Raw genomic sequence first — 13,162 nt, forward strand, 5'->3', positions numbered from 1 at the left:
GTAGCCATTTTCTAGGCAAGAATTTAAGATCAGTAAGAAACCTATTGATTGCAAGCCACTAATAGACTTCAAATGCATACAAAACATGTTAGTAGACACCTCCACACCTCTGCAACATCTCACAATGATAGGAGGTCATTTTGATAACTTGAAGCCAAGAAGCCATAATTGAGTACCTGAGAAGCATAGTAAATTGGTAGGGTTCCTAGTCAAGACACTTGAAGCAAACACCTTAGAAAGAACAAGAATAAATCCCTAGAAGAGATTGAGAAGGACTTGAAGGTCTAGAGAGCAACTAGACCTGGTGAGTTGGTGCAATTGAGCAACACCAACTAGGTGAAGTGTTAAGCAAACTAGATAAATCCCATCAAATTGGTATCAGAGCTAATAAAATTTGGGCTAGAGGAGTTGATGTCCTCAGTGGAATCTATTGGAGACAACAAAATGGTGACCAGTGCAGAGTTGGCTAGGAAAGTGGATGATCAGGAGGAGGAGAATAGACTCTTGAAAGAGAAATTGATTGAATTGGAAAGCAAGCTTGGTGCAATTGAAAGCAAGGTTGATGAAGTGTTGGTAAAGGTGGAAGGAGTAGAAGGGAAGGGTAAAGAAGTGTCAGAGATAGACAAGATACCTAAACCCGATCCTATCCTAGAGCAAGAACCTTTCTTGAAGGTATTGAAGGCCTTGAGTGGCAAATCACTAGAAGGATTGCGAGTGTTCATTGGTAAGATGGAGGTAGAAGTGGTCCTAGAATGGATAGAAGGTATGGAGAACCACTTTGAATGTGAAGGCATAACTGAAGCCCAAAGAGTCAAGGTAGCCAAGTCAAGGATGAGAGGAGATGCCCTCACATGGTGGCAATTTGTACAAGATGATAGGAAGAAAATGGGCAAAGCACCCATCTCTTCTTGGAAAGGGATGCTAGTCAAAATCAAAGAAGTCTATCTCCCCGATCACTATGAAGTGCAAATTTATAGGAAGAGGCAAAAACTAAGACAAAAGGATCTTGGTGTCAGTAGCTATATGGACGAGTTTCACAAACTTAGCCTTAGATCCCATGCAGTGGAAGAAGAGAGTCTCAAGGTTGCTAGGTACCTAAATGGTCTACGGTGGAACATCCAAGAAGAAATCAGTCTAATGAGCCCAAAAATAGTCCATCAAACCTTTCAACTTGCCCTTAAGGTGGAGCAAAAAATTAAAAGAAGACATGACTCAATCAAAAATAGGGGTAGAGGTAGAGGAAAAGACAATAGAGGCCATAGAGGAGGCTTTGGTGGAAGAAGTTCTGAACACAGAACACAAGGAGAGCCTAAACTCACTGAGCAACAAGATAGTGGTAGCATTTGAGGAAGATTCAATAGAGGAAGGGGATCAAACAGTGTTTCCAGAGGAAGATATAGTGGACAAGGTAGAGGTTCCTCATACTTTGCAACAATGAAGTGTTACCATTGTAACCAACTTGGTCATCCAACATATAGGTGTCTAGAGAAGGGATCATCATCACATGGTGGTGAAAGAAGAGTGAGTTATCTCCAAGAAGAGAGACTTCAGAGGTTTCCTTAGAGTTAGAAGTGGGTGACAACTTGATGATAAGGAAAACTTTGAACAAAGAACCGGTTAGAGAAGAGCCTAGCTAAAGGAGGTCCTTATTTAGGATCAAATGCAAGATTATGGACAAAGTGTGCAAAGTGATAATTGATTCAGGGTCTACAGACAACATTGTGTCAGAAGAGGTAGTGAGAAAGCTCAAATTTCAAAGGATACCTCACAACAATCCTTATAGAACCACTTGGTTGAACAAAGGTCAACATGTTCTTGTTAATGAGCAATCATGGGTGGATTTTACCATTGGAAGGTATAAGGACAAGGTGTTATGTGATGTCTTACCCATGGATGCATGCCATCTTCTTTTAGGAAGACCATGGCAATTTGATAGACAAGCTATCCATGATGGAGACAAGAATACATACTCATTCAAGAAAGATGGAGTCACATTCAAGATTCAGTCTATCCTTGAGGAAGGTGAAAAAAGGGCAACATGTCCTAATGTTTTTTTGGTAAGTGAAAAATAGTTCTTAAAGACACTTGAGGAAGGTGAAGGTATAGGGTTTGTACTTGTGATGAATCCCAAAGAAGATGAGAAAGAGTAGCAAGATTTTCCATTAGAGGTGCAAGATTTGTTGAATAAATTCAAAGGCATAGTAAGTGAAGGACAACCAGCCACCTTACCTCCTAAAAGAACCATAAGCCATCAAATAGAATTCATTACCGAAGTATCCTTCCCTAATAAGGAAGCCTACAAAATGACTCCTCAATAGAACGTTGAAATTGCCAAGAAAATCCAAGAGCTCTTAGACCAAGGCCTAATTAGAAAAAGTATTAGCCCTTGTGTTGTCCCTACCATGTTGGCACCAAAAAAAGGTGGTACTTGGAGGTTGTGTACTGATTCTAGAGCCATAAATAGGATCACTATCAGATATAGATTCCCTATTCCTAGAATAGAAGACCTAATGGATTGTTTAGGGGAATCCAAGTACTTTAACAAGATTGACCTTAAGAGTGGCTATCATCAAATTAGGATTAAGGAGGGTGATGAATGGAAAACTACATTCAAGACTACTGAGGGTCTTTATGAGTGGCTTGTAATGCCATTTGGCTTATCCAATGCATCAAACACCTTCACGAGACTCATGAATGAGGTGATGGAGTTCATAGGTAAATTTATGGTAGTGTATCTTGATGATATTCTCATTTTCAGTAAAGATAGGGCAGATCACATTAATCATTTGCAAGATGTATTACAAAGATTGTATGATGAAAAGCTAACCATAAAGTTGGATAAGTGTGAGTTTGTCAAGAAGGAGTTGGTTTACCTTGGGTTTGTGTTGACTCAAGGAAACCTTAAGATGGATCGAAGCAAGGTTGAAGCCATTGTAAATTGGCCTACTCCTAAGACAACAACAAAGGTGAGAAGCTTCCATGGACTAGCTCAGTACTACAGGAAGTTCATTAGGCACTTTAGTGTTATATGTGCACCCATGTTAGACACCATTAGAGGTGGAGTAAAGGCAAAGTTTTAGTGGGGTGAAGCAGCAAACAAAGGTTTTGAAACCTTAAACTCTAGAAGATAGCTACCCAATCGGTACTAGTGTTGCCTAGTTTTGAGAAACTTTTCATTGTAGAATGTGATGCAAGCAATGTTGTAGTAGGTGCTATCCTAAGCCAAGAAGAAAGACTAGTAGCTTTCCATAGTGAGAAGCTAAGTGATGCCAAGAAGAAATACTCTTCATATGATCTTCAGTTGTTTGCTTTAGTGCAGGCATTGAGGAAGTGTAGACAATATCTCCTCCCTAAAGAATTTTTGGTCTATATGGACAACCAACCATTGAGTTTTCTAAACTCACAAGATAAATTCAGTCATAAAAACATGAAATGGGTGGAGTATATGCAAGCCTATACATTCACCATTAAGCACAAGAAAGGGTAGTTAAACTGGGTAGCTGATGCATTAAGTAGAAGACTTTTGATAGTCCAAGAAATCCAATTGAGAAGCATAGGTGTGGACAATTTTAGAGACTTGTAATCGAAGGATGAAGAATTCTCAAGTTCCTACAAGGTGTGTAACAAGTACCAAAATCACTTCCATAGTGAGTATTATGATTTCACTTTGCAAGATGGACTATTGTTCAAAGGTGGGCAGCTTTGTGTGCCTAGAGGCTCAATGAGAGAAAACCTTATTCAAGAGAACAATAATGGAAGACTTAGTGGACATTATGGAGTCAATAAGACTCAAGAGTTGGTTCAAAGATACTATTATTAGCCAAGGATCAATCAAGATGTGAAGAAATATGTGGAGACTTGCATAGTTTTCCAAAATGCCAAGGGTACTTCAACAAATGGCAGTTTATACCAACCTCTTCCCATACCAAATAGACCTTGGGAATGCATTAGCATGGACTTTGTAGTAGGCTTTCCAAGGAAAAAACAAGGATATGACAACATTTATGTGATTGTGAACAGATTTAGCAAAATGGCTCACTTTGTGCCTTGCCAGACTACTCATGATGAATGCCAAATTGCTCAATTGTTCTTCAAAGAGGTAGTGAGGATACATGGTTTACCCATGAGTATTGTTTTAGATAGGGACTCAAAGTTTATGAGTCATTTTTGGAAGACACCATGGCATAAGCTTGGCACCAACCTCTCTTTTGGACCAGCCTACCATCCTCAAACATATGGGTAGATAGAAGTGGTGAATAGGAGCTTGGGAAACTTGTTAAGGTCCCTTACTAAGGAATATGGACAAACATGGGATCAACTACTCTCACAAGGTGAATATGCATAAAATGATAGCATAAATAGGACTACCAGCAAGAGCCCTTTTGAAGTGGTCTATGGGGTGCACCCAAGAGGCATTTTGGATTTGAGAGACTTAGGAAGTGCAGCAGCAAGAAGTGGATATGCAAAGGACTTTGCTCAATCAATGAAGGAAGTCCATGATTCAGTTAGACAAGCATTGATGGAGAACACAAATAAGCTCAAGCAAAAAGTTGATGAAAAGAGGAAGAACCTCCAATTTCAAGTAGGAGATCTTGTCACGGTACACTTGAATAAAGCAAGGCTACAACATAGAGTGCCAAATAAGTTACAAATGAGGAGGATAGGTCCATGTGCCATTCTAGCCAAGTATGGAGAAAATGCCTACAAGGTGGATCTCCCTAATGACATAGGCTTGTCATCGGTTTTCAATATAGAAGACTTAGTTGCATACAAGGGACTAGTTCAAGGTTCAGATTGCATTCACTTAGAGGTTTCAGTTGATGTGAAAAACCTTCAGTTACCATCCAAACCAAATCCAAAGGCCGAGAAGGTGTTGAGTTCAAGGATCGCCAAGAAGACAAGACATCAAGTCTATTGAGAGCACCTCATCAAATGGAAGGGTATGGATGATACTGAAGCTACATGGGTGATGGGGACAAAGTTTCAGAAGCTTGGAATTGATTAGAATTTGATTCCCAAAGAGGTGACATATTCTTCTTTTGTTTGGGAGAATGGTGCAGGAGCACTTAGGACTTAGGCAATTTAACTTTCACAATTTTGGCTTTTACTAACCCTAGAAAACTCAGTGATGAATAAGGACTCCAGGAGGGTCCAAGAGTGAGTATGTTGTGTCAATGTAGGCCTAAGTGGAGTTCATTTTACTTAGGTTTGCATATTTGTGTAAATAGTGAGTTTGAGTAGGTATTTGGCCTTTTGTTGGTCAAAAGTGTCAAAAGTTGGTAAAAGAATTAGAGAGGGTTAAATATCTCTTATAAAATTTATAAAAGTAATTTATGATGATTTGGAATAGGTCTTATAAGTTGGAGAGACCAAAAAGTGCAAAAGTGCAAAGTTGCAAAAAGTTGTCATGACAACTTTTGTCCTGAAATTGGTTAGTGGTGGAGTTAGGGATTTCCCAATGCCATGGAAGGGCTCCAAACATGGGAAAGATATATAATCCCTCTCTTTCACATTTACCAAGGTTTGGTAAGTGTGTTTTGTAAGTCTAACAATCTAAACTACTCATTTTCAGTCTTGTGGACAACATTTTGGCTTGTTTTACTAAATTTTGCAATAGGATATGGATTGAATCCATTGTTCCAGAAATGGATTGAGTTACTCTTGTGTGTTTTTGTACTTTTCTCTCACATTAGAGCTTTGTAGATACTTTACATAGGTGTTTTCTTGTTCAAGTTTGTAAACAACCAGTTTTGGCTTGTAATTAGCAATTTTCTTGCAAATATGGTTGCCCCATGAGTTCCACACGCGCTGCCATCATGGCTAGTTGGAACATGATGCAAAACTCTTTGTATAGTGTACATATGTAGGTTCAAGTTCTAGAGAAGACCTTTTATGTGACTGTCACCTTATTTTAGGTGAGTCCAAGAGCAACCCGGTTAGAGGAAATAAGGTGAAAATGTAGTGTTAAGTGTAGGGGTGTGTGCCAAATAACCATTTCAGCATTTGGAGGGGTTCATAGAGTTGGGGCAGAATTTTCCATGTAGGGAGAATCTTTGACAAATCCTTTTGATAGAGAAACCCCAATTTGTTCATTCACTGTCGGTTAAAGGCCTTGTAAACCCTTCAAAACCCTCATTTTGGGGTTCATACATTGTATGGTGAAACCAGCTGCCAAAAACACAAAAATACTTGAGGGATAGGTGTATCTTTGAAGAAAATGCAAACTTATTTGGGGGTCCTTTGAATCTTTTTCACCTAAGCCCTAGAAAACCGGATTTGGAGGCCTAATTAGGCCTAATTCCTTGTAGCCCTTTTCTAGGCAAGAATTTGAGATCGGTAAGAAACCTATTAATTGCAAGCCAATAATGGACTTAAAATGCATACAAAACATGTTAGTAGACACTTCCACACCTCTGCAACATCTCACAATGATAGGAGGTCATTTTGACAACTTGAAGCCAAGAAGCCATAATTAAGTACCTGAGAAGCATAGTGAATTGGTAGGGTTCCTAGTCAAGACACTTGAAGAAAACACCTTAGAAAGAACAAGAATAAAGCCCTAGAAGATATTTAGAAGGACTTGAAGGTATAGAGAGCAACTAGGCCTGGTGAGTTGGTGCAATTGAGAAACACCAGCTAGGTGAAGTGTTGAGCAAACTAGATAAACCCCATCAATCACAATGCTAGACAAAGTGATATAATTGTGAGAGTCAATTCATATATATCTAATCACATAATAAAAAATTTAGAAGTAAGTTTTCATTGTGGTGTACATGTCTAGTTCTATAGATCTCTATTACTTTGATCACAAATAATGCAAGATGGTTACTACTACCAGCTCGAACTCAATCTTGGCTTTAGTCACTTTAAGACAAAACAATCTTTTTGGTAACATAATTGTTTTTTCTTTTACATTTTAAAAATATAATTAATGACATAAAAAATAGATTATATTCCAAATAAAATAATATAGCTAAAATTTAGACTACAACACAAAATATCTCCTTGTTAACTTATAAGACATTTTTAGATACTAAAATAATAGTACACATTAATAATAATTATAATGTTGCAAGGAAATATATTACCTCCTTTAATTAAGAAAAGTAAGAAAAAATAAGTGAGCCAAGCTTTTCATGTAATGAATAGGTATTTTTCATTTATGTTGACACCTTCATTACTAGTGCATAATTAAAAATATTGAGATCCACTAATAATGCACTTGAGTGATTGATTCCCCAATATGTTCTTTCATTTCCTTGTAAAATAAAATTGCTTCAACAATTGGGGAAAACCCCCATGTGCCAATTTAAAAGAATATATGAAAAAAGACATTGAAAGAAACTAAGAGATTCAATAAAATCATGACCTCTAGAGTCCTATAATAGTGAATGACTAGTGGATTTTATACCTAAAATTATAAATCAAGGAAAAATAAGTGAAGATCCTTAGGTAGGAGATATTGAGGTAAGCCATTCACAAAAAAAATAAATCAAACATACAAAAAAATAGATTAAAATTTTAAATGATGAGTGGATAGTAACAACATAAAAGTCGATAATTAAATGGCGAGCGAGAGCGGGAGCGATCGTAGGAGTGTGGCTAGGGTTTCTATGGGAGAGGTAGATGAATCAAGGGAAGGCGATGACAATGGTGAGGAGGATGTTTACCTCTCTCTTCTTGTTCTACTTCCCTATCAATGCACCTATTTTGTTGTAGGAAGGGTGCAAATATGGAAGCGGTGTGTTGGGTTTCACTACTAGGGGGTTTTGTTGTGATGGTCTTCCATCATGTACAAGGTGTGGTGCTTTGAAGGCTATTGGGAGGGTGATCCTTTGACTCTTGGATGAGGGTTTTCTTGGGAGGTGTTGTGCCTCTATGCTGATGGTATCGCTACCTAGCCTTTATTTGGTTGTAGAGGAGGTGTTTGGGATCTAGGAGGAGGGTCCACGACCTAAATCATCCTTGGCATTTTGGACTCTTCACTCCTTTTGGGCTGTTTTTGGCCCCTAGAGTGGTATTTTCTATTGCTGGGGGACTCGGTGTGTGGAGTCTATTTGCTTTTGTTCTGTCGGCTTTTGGGGTCTCCTCTTGATGATTGTGGGTGATCCTCTTTTTTTATCCTTTTCAAGAGGATCTCTACTTTTGTTCAAGGTTTCTTTGTTTTTCCATTCTCAATCTTTCCTATTGAGGTGGATCATTCTTCTATTGAGGGGAAGAGTCATGTGCTGAGTTCAGTGGGACAGATCCTGTTGGGGGCTTTGGATGCCCTATATTTCGAGGCCAGATGGTTGATTTTTGTTCTCTCCTTGCTGCTAAGTTTTTGTCCATTTTCTCCTATAGATGTGGAGGACCTTGGTTAAGCTTATCTTCTTGGAGTTGGACTAGTTTAGGCCTCCTTTTCAACTTTTAGTTCTGGGGGCCTTCTTAAAACCTAGTTGTCTAGCAAAGCATTGTAGTTCCATCTCTTGGTTGCTGGACTTTAGTTTGTGGTTTGAAGATTTGTTCTCTCTACTGATGGTTTTCATCTTCTTAGCCCCTATTGAGGTGGAAACATATTTTTCTATTAGAGGTGTGACTATCAGAAGCTTTAAGGTTGTTGGCTTCATCTTGGTGGTTTTGGGAGCCATTACAAAACCCAAATCGAAGGTTAGGGGAGCCTTTCAAAACTCCCATGTTTTTGTTTAGTTCTTAATGCTTATCTTGTGTAATCTTGTCTGGCTAGATGCTGACAATTTTCAAGGGCCCAATATAGATAGTAGTTATTTTTGGTTAAGGTCTAGGTTAGCTTTAAGCTTCTTGGAGTTTTTGCCACACATTAAGGGAACCGGGAAAATCCTTGTTGACTAATTGAGGGTGCTTGTTATACCCTCATCCTTTTCTTTTATGAGGTACAGTTTGAGGTTGTAGCCTTGCTGGTGATGCCAACCTATTTTGTAATTTCTATCTTTTGATTGTTTGCTTGGCTCTTTCTCCTTTTGGTTGCACTGGTGTTTGACTAGCATTTGTCAGTTTAGCTGTGTTTGGGCTGCTGATTTTTATTGTTTGTACCTTTTGGTAGCATACTATTGTGGGTTGTAGATCCTAGTAAAATCTGAGGGTTTCAGGTCCCTTCAAAACCTTTTGTTAGGGGTTTTGGATCCCCTCTAAACCTATTTTTTCCTTAATAAAAAATAACATAAAAATTTACCATTGTACCAAATCACCATGTTCACCATACAACTACTACACAACTATTTTAAGCATACATATGAAAAAAGATTCTACAAATGACCAAGTAGTGAATAAATTTGCATTAAGAAGATGAAAACACAACTCTTTTAAATAATGACCATTGATTTGCATTCACATGATACTCTTCCTTCAAATAAAAATACTTATAAATCCTTCTTTAGGTTTGAGGAGAACAAAGAAAAGTCAATGTACAATGTTATAAAACACACTAAATGGACACTCCAAGCAATATAACTTACACATAAATCCCACTTCACCTTAAGGATTTCAAGTAGGAATGAAAGTATGGATTTAAAGTGTCCTAGATGGTCATATGAATGACCACAATAGTCACATGAATGTCACCAAATAATTCACCTACTCTTCAAAACCGTATCAAATATTTGGACAAATGCATTTGATAGAAGTTTGAATATTTTTATATACATTGTTAGGCCCAATATGGAAAGCTAATGTACTGAGAGGGTAGGGGTGAATTAGTACTTCAAATCCTTTTATCAACAATATCTTTACTATTATGCATAAACCAAAAACTGATGTAACATAACATAAAGCTAAAACAAATAAATCACAATCATATATGATTCACTCCATAACACATATATTCTGGTTACGCAGAAACTCTTGGTTAGAGAGAAAAACTGTGGTGCAGATGGCACCCACAACTTCACTACTGCAATAATAAAGGTTGCTCGGTTAGAGTTACATGTTCAGCTATTTCTGATAGCTTACCCTGTTAGGAGTATCAAGATCGTTAGATCTACCTTGCTAAAGGATTTCACAACACTTAAACTAAATGCTGCACCTGGTTAAAGGCTTTACAATTTATAGACTTCATTAGAGTCTTTTACCCTGTTAAATGTTTCTCTTACAACTTCAAAATATTACAATAAAATCTTTACAAATATCTGCAACTTTACATCTGGAATTTTATAGCAGATTCTATGTGCTAAAAAATGAGATTACCTTGCTTATAACATACCTCGGTAAACCCTTCTATTTACTCTGTTCTTTGACTATTCTCTAAAATCCTTCTCGGTGACCTCTGTGTCTCTGTAACAGTCATAACACTTAGTGCTTTCTTATGTATCTCACATGTCTTACTTCATACACCTCTATATCTCTCTATCACACTTTTATCCTTAATCCATGTTGTATAAATAGATCTCTTATGTCAGTGATCTGATTCATTGCTTCAATCTTACAAACATGATTTATCGAATGAATAACCATACAAAATACTTCATTGGTTAGATGACTTCAAAATCATACACAATCTTTAAGTGCAATTTTCAATGTGATAACGGTTCTATGTTCCTCGATCTTGTAACATGTTTCCACATGTGCGTCTAGGTTCAATGGATATGGTAACACGTTTCACTCAGTGTATCATTATTTCTACTCGGTAGACATGGAATGTTTCTCGGTAGACAACTTGGTGAATACTGGGCTCTGTGAATACTTTCTTCTATAACCGACTATTCTATGCATACCGACTGAATGTTTCGGTAGTAGTAACTAACTAGAGTATATAAAATGACTTTGGATATAAAACTAATGGCAACTTGATAAGTAGTAACAATCTCCCCTTTTGACATTAGTTGAGATGTTTGACAAAACTACTTTCAAAGTCATAACTCAAAAATCTATATACTTGCAAAATTTGACTAAACAGATAGTATATACATTAGTAAATGAAATAGTATATTAAGATATACTCCCCTTATCAATATATTGTACAAAACTCTGAGTTTGTATGCTCGGTGATCAATGTTCTGTGATAATTGCTCGGTTCACTGCTCTGTTCTCTGTTCCCTATCAAAAGTGACTTTGCATTTGAATATTTTGTTTTGCTCAGTATACTCCCCCTGTATACTACATTCCCCTGTATACTTTGATATGACACTCCTTGATACGATACTCACTCCCCCTTTTTGACAAACATCAAAACTTAGTTACCATTCGGTGGTGGCAATTGGTCAAAAATGGATTTGTACTTTGTTTGGGCATCAGCGAGAGCGACAAAGAGGGCATCCTTAACACTATCCATGAGTGAATTCTGAGCGGTAATGTCAGCTAACAGTGAAATGAGTCCATCTAAGGTGCTTCCCTCTTGTTGAGTGGATAGGGATGTAGCTTTGTTGATTTGTTCTTGGACGGAGGAAAGATGAGGAAGGAATAATTTTTGAAGTGTCATTATGTCCATCCTTATCTTGTGTTCTTCATTCCCGAGTTCCAATTGTTGAGCCATGAGCTATTGTAGCTTGGTATAAAAATTCTGAATGGAATGTGGCTCAGTGGTCAACTTATTTGAGAGATTGGTGATCTCTTTCTCAATCACTTCAGTTTTATTCTTGATATCTTTAATGAATAAAGAAAATGTACAAAGTTTTTGAAATAAATAAAGAATGTGCTTGAGTTGAGGGGTCAACTCAGCAATAAAATTGACAAGTTTAACTTTGCCAATGGCAATAGCTTTCTGTACCTCTTCAATCATTTTTGTAGTGAGCTCCTTGTCTTTTAACTTGCTCAAATATTCGGATGCATCTCCTCTAGATGTCTCTATCTTGGTTAGGAGTTCATCCAGTTGAATGTGGATGGCTGCATCTTTGGTTACTGTAGCTTCAAGTAGCATATTGGTTAAGAGTGCTTTCACCTTCTGAAGTACTTTATTTTTCTTTTGAATAGCCATTTGCTTCTCCTGTTCAGCTTTGGCTTTGCATAGTTCACCGAATTCAATGAGTGCTCGCCCCTTTAATTTGGATATATCGACATTGGGCAACACTATTGGTTTTGACAAATCTAATTTGAAACTATGCTTTTTCATCTTCTTTTCTTTACCTTTCATCGGTTGAACTAAAATAATGGCTTGTGAGGCTTGTTGACCCTCGGTAGGTTGCTCGGTAGAGGCAACACTTTGGTCGGTTTCTTTAGCCTCTGTAGTGTTCTTTGGTGTCTCTGAGCTTGGTGTCTCGATTGTAACATTTTCAGTGTTAGATGGAGCTTGAGAGGTCTGTTCTTGAGAAGTACCTTCTCCTATTGTAGACTTGTGACCTTCTGTGCCTTGTTCCGTATCCTGAGGGACCTCGGTTGAGATAGGCTGATTGACTGGAGGATAGGGCTGGACTTGTTCCAAAATTGATTCATTGGATACAAGCTAGGCATAAGCATTCCCTTCTATCATTTCCTATTTAGGTGCCTCTGTATCCATGATATCTTCATCTACTTGTATGGTGTCAGCAGGGTCTTGCTCGGTGATATCAGGATCTTGCTCGGTGACATCAACTATTTCAACTTCATCTTGTTCACCAACATTCTTGATTCGAAATATTTCCTGCCATTTTTCTTTGGTCTCATTCTCTACATCCAAGTAAAGGCCATTCATCAATTTCAAGGATCTTTGCTTGACTAGGAATTTTGTGTGGCAGTTTTTTCAGATGTTCGGTGATCTCGTCTACCGACATGTCTAGGAAAAGATGTACCAGACTTCTTTCTCTCATCTATTTCTCTAAGTCCATTGCATACTTCCACCTATTGTCAATATGAAAATATAATTCATTTGGAAAATATTTACATACTTCCAATGGGACCAATTAGATTTCAATAGTGTGCAGATGACAGCTTCTTCTATTTGTCTCTTTTCATCATCAGATCCGGATTCATATTTTACATATCTGAATGATCCAAATCCACCATATTGCTTCAGATTAGCACAAAAATTTTCAACACTATGTATATTTACCTTTGTACTCTTGACAATCTGAAATTTGTTTTTGTCTTTAGATTCAGTATCACTAGACTCTTTAGTCAAAATGAGTCTTTGAGTAGATTTCTTGTAAGTTTTTGTTACCTTGGGTGCAGCAACATTCTTTGGTTTCTTACTTGGTGATGTTGCATATGCTCTTGTGTTAGGTCGCTTTGCTGGAGG

The sequence above is a fragment of the Cryptomeria japonica genome, chromosome 3 (genome assembly GCF_030272615.1).
Source record: "Cryptomeria japonica chromosome 3, Sugi_1.0, whole genome shotgun sequence".
NCBI classification, from domain to species: domain Eukaryota; kingdom Viridiplantae; phylum Streptophyta; class Pinopsida; order Cupressales; family Cupressaceae; genus Cryptomeria; species Cryptomeria japonica.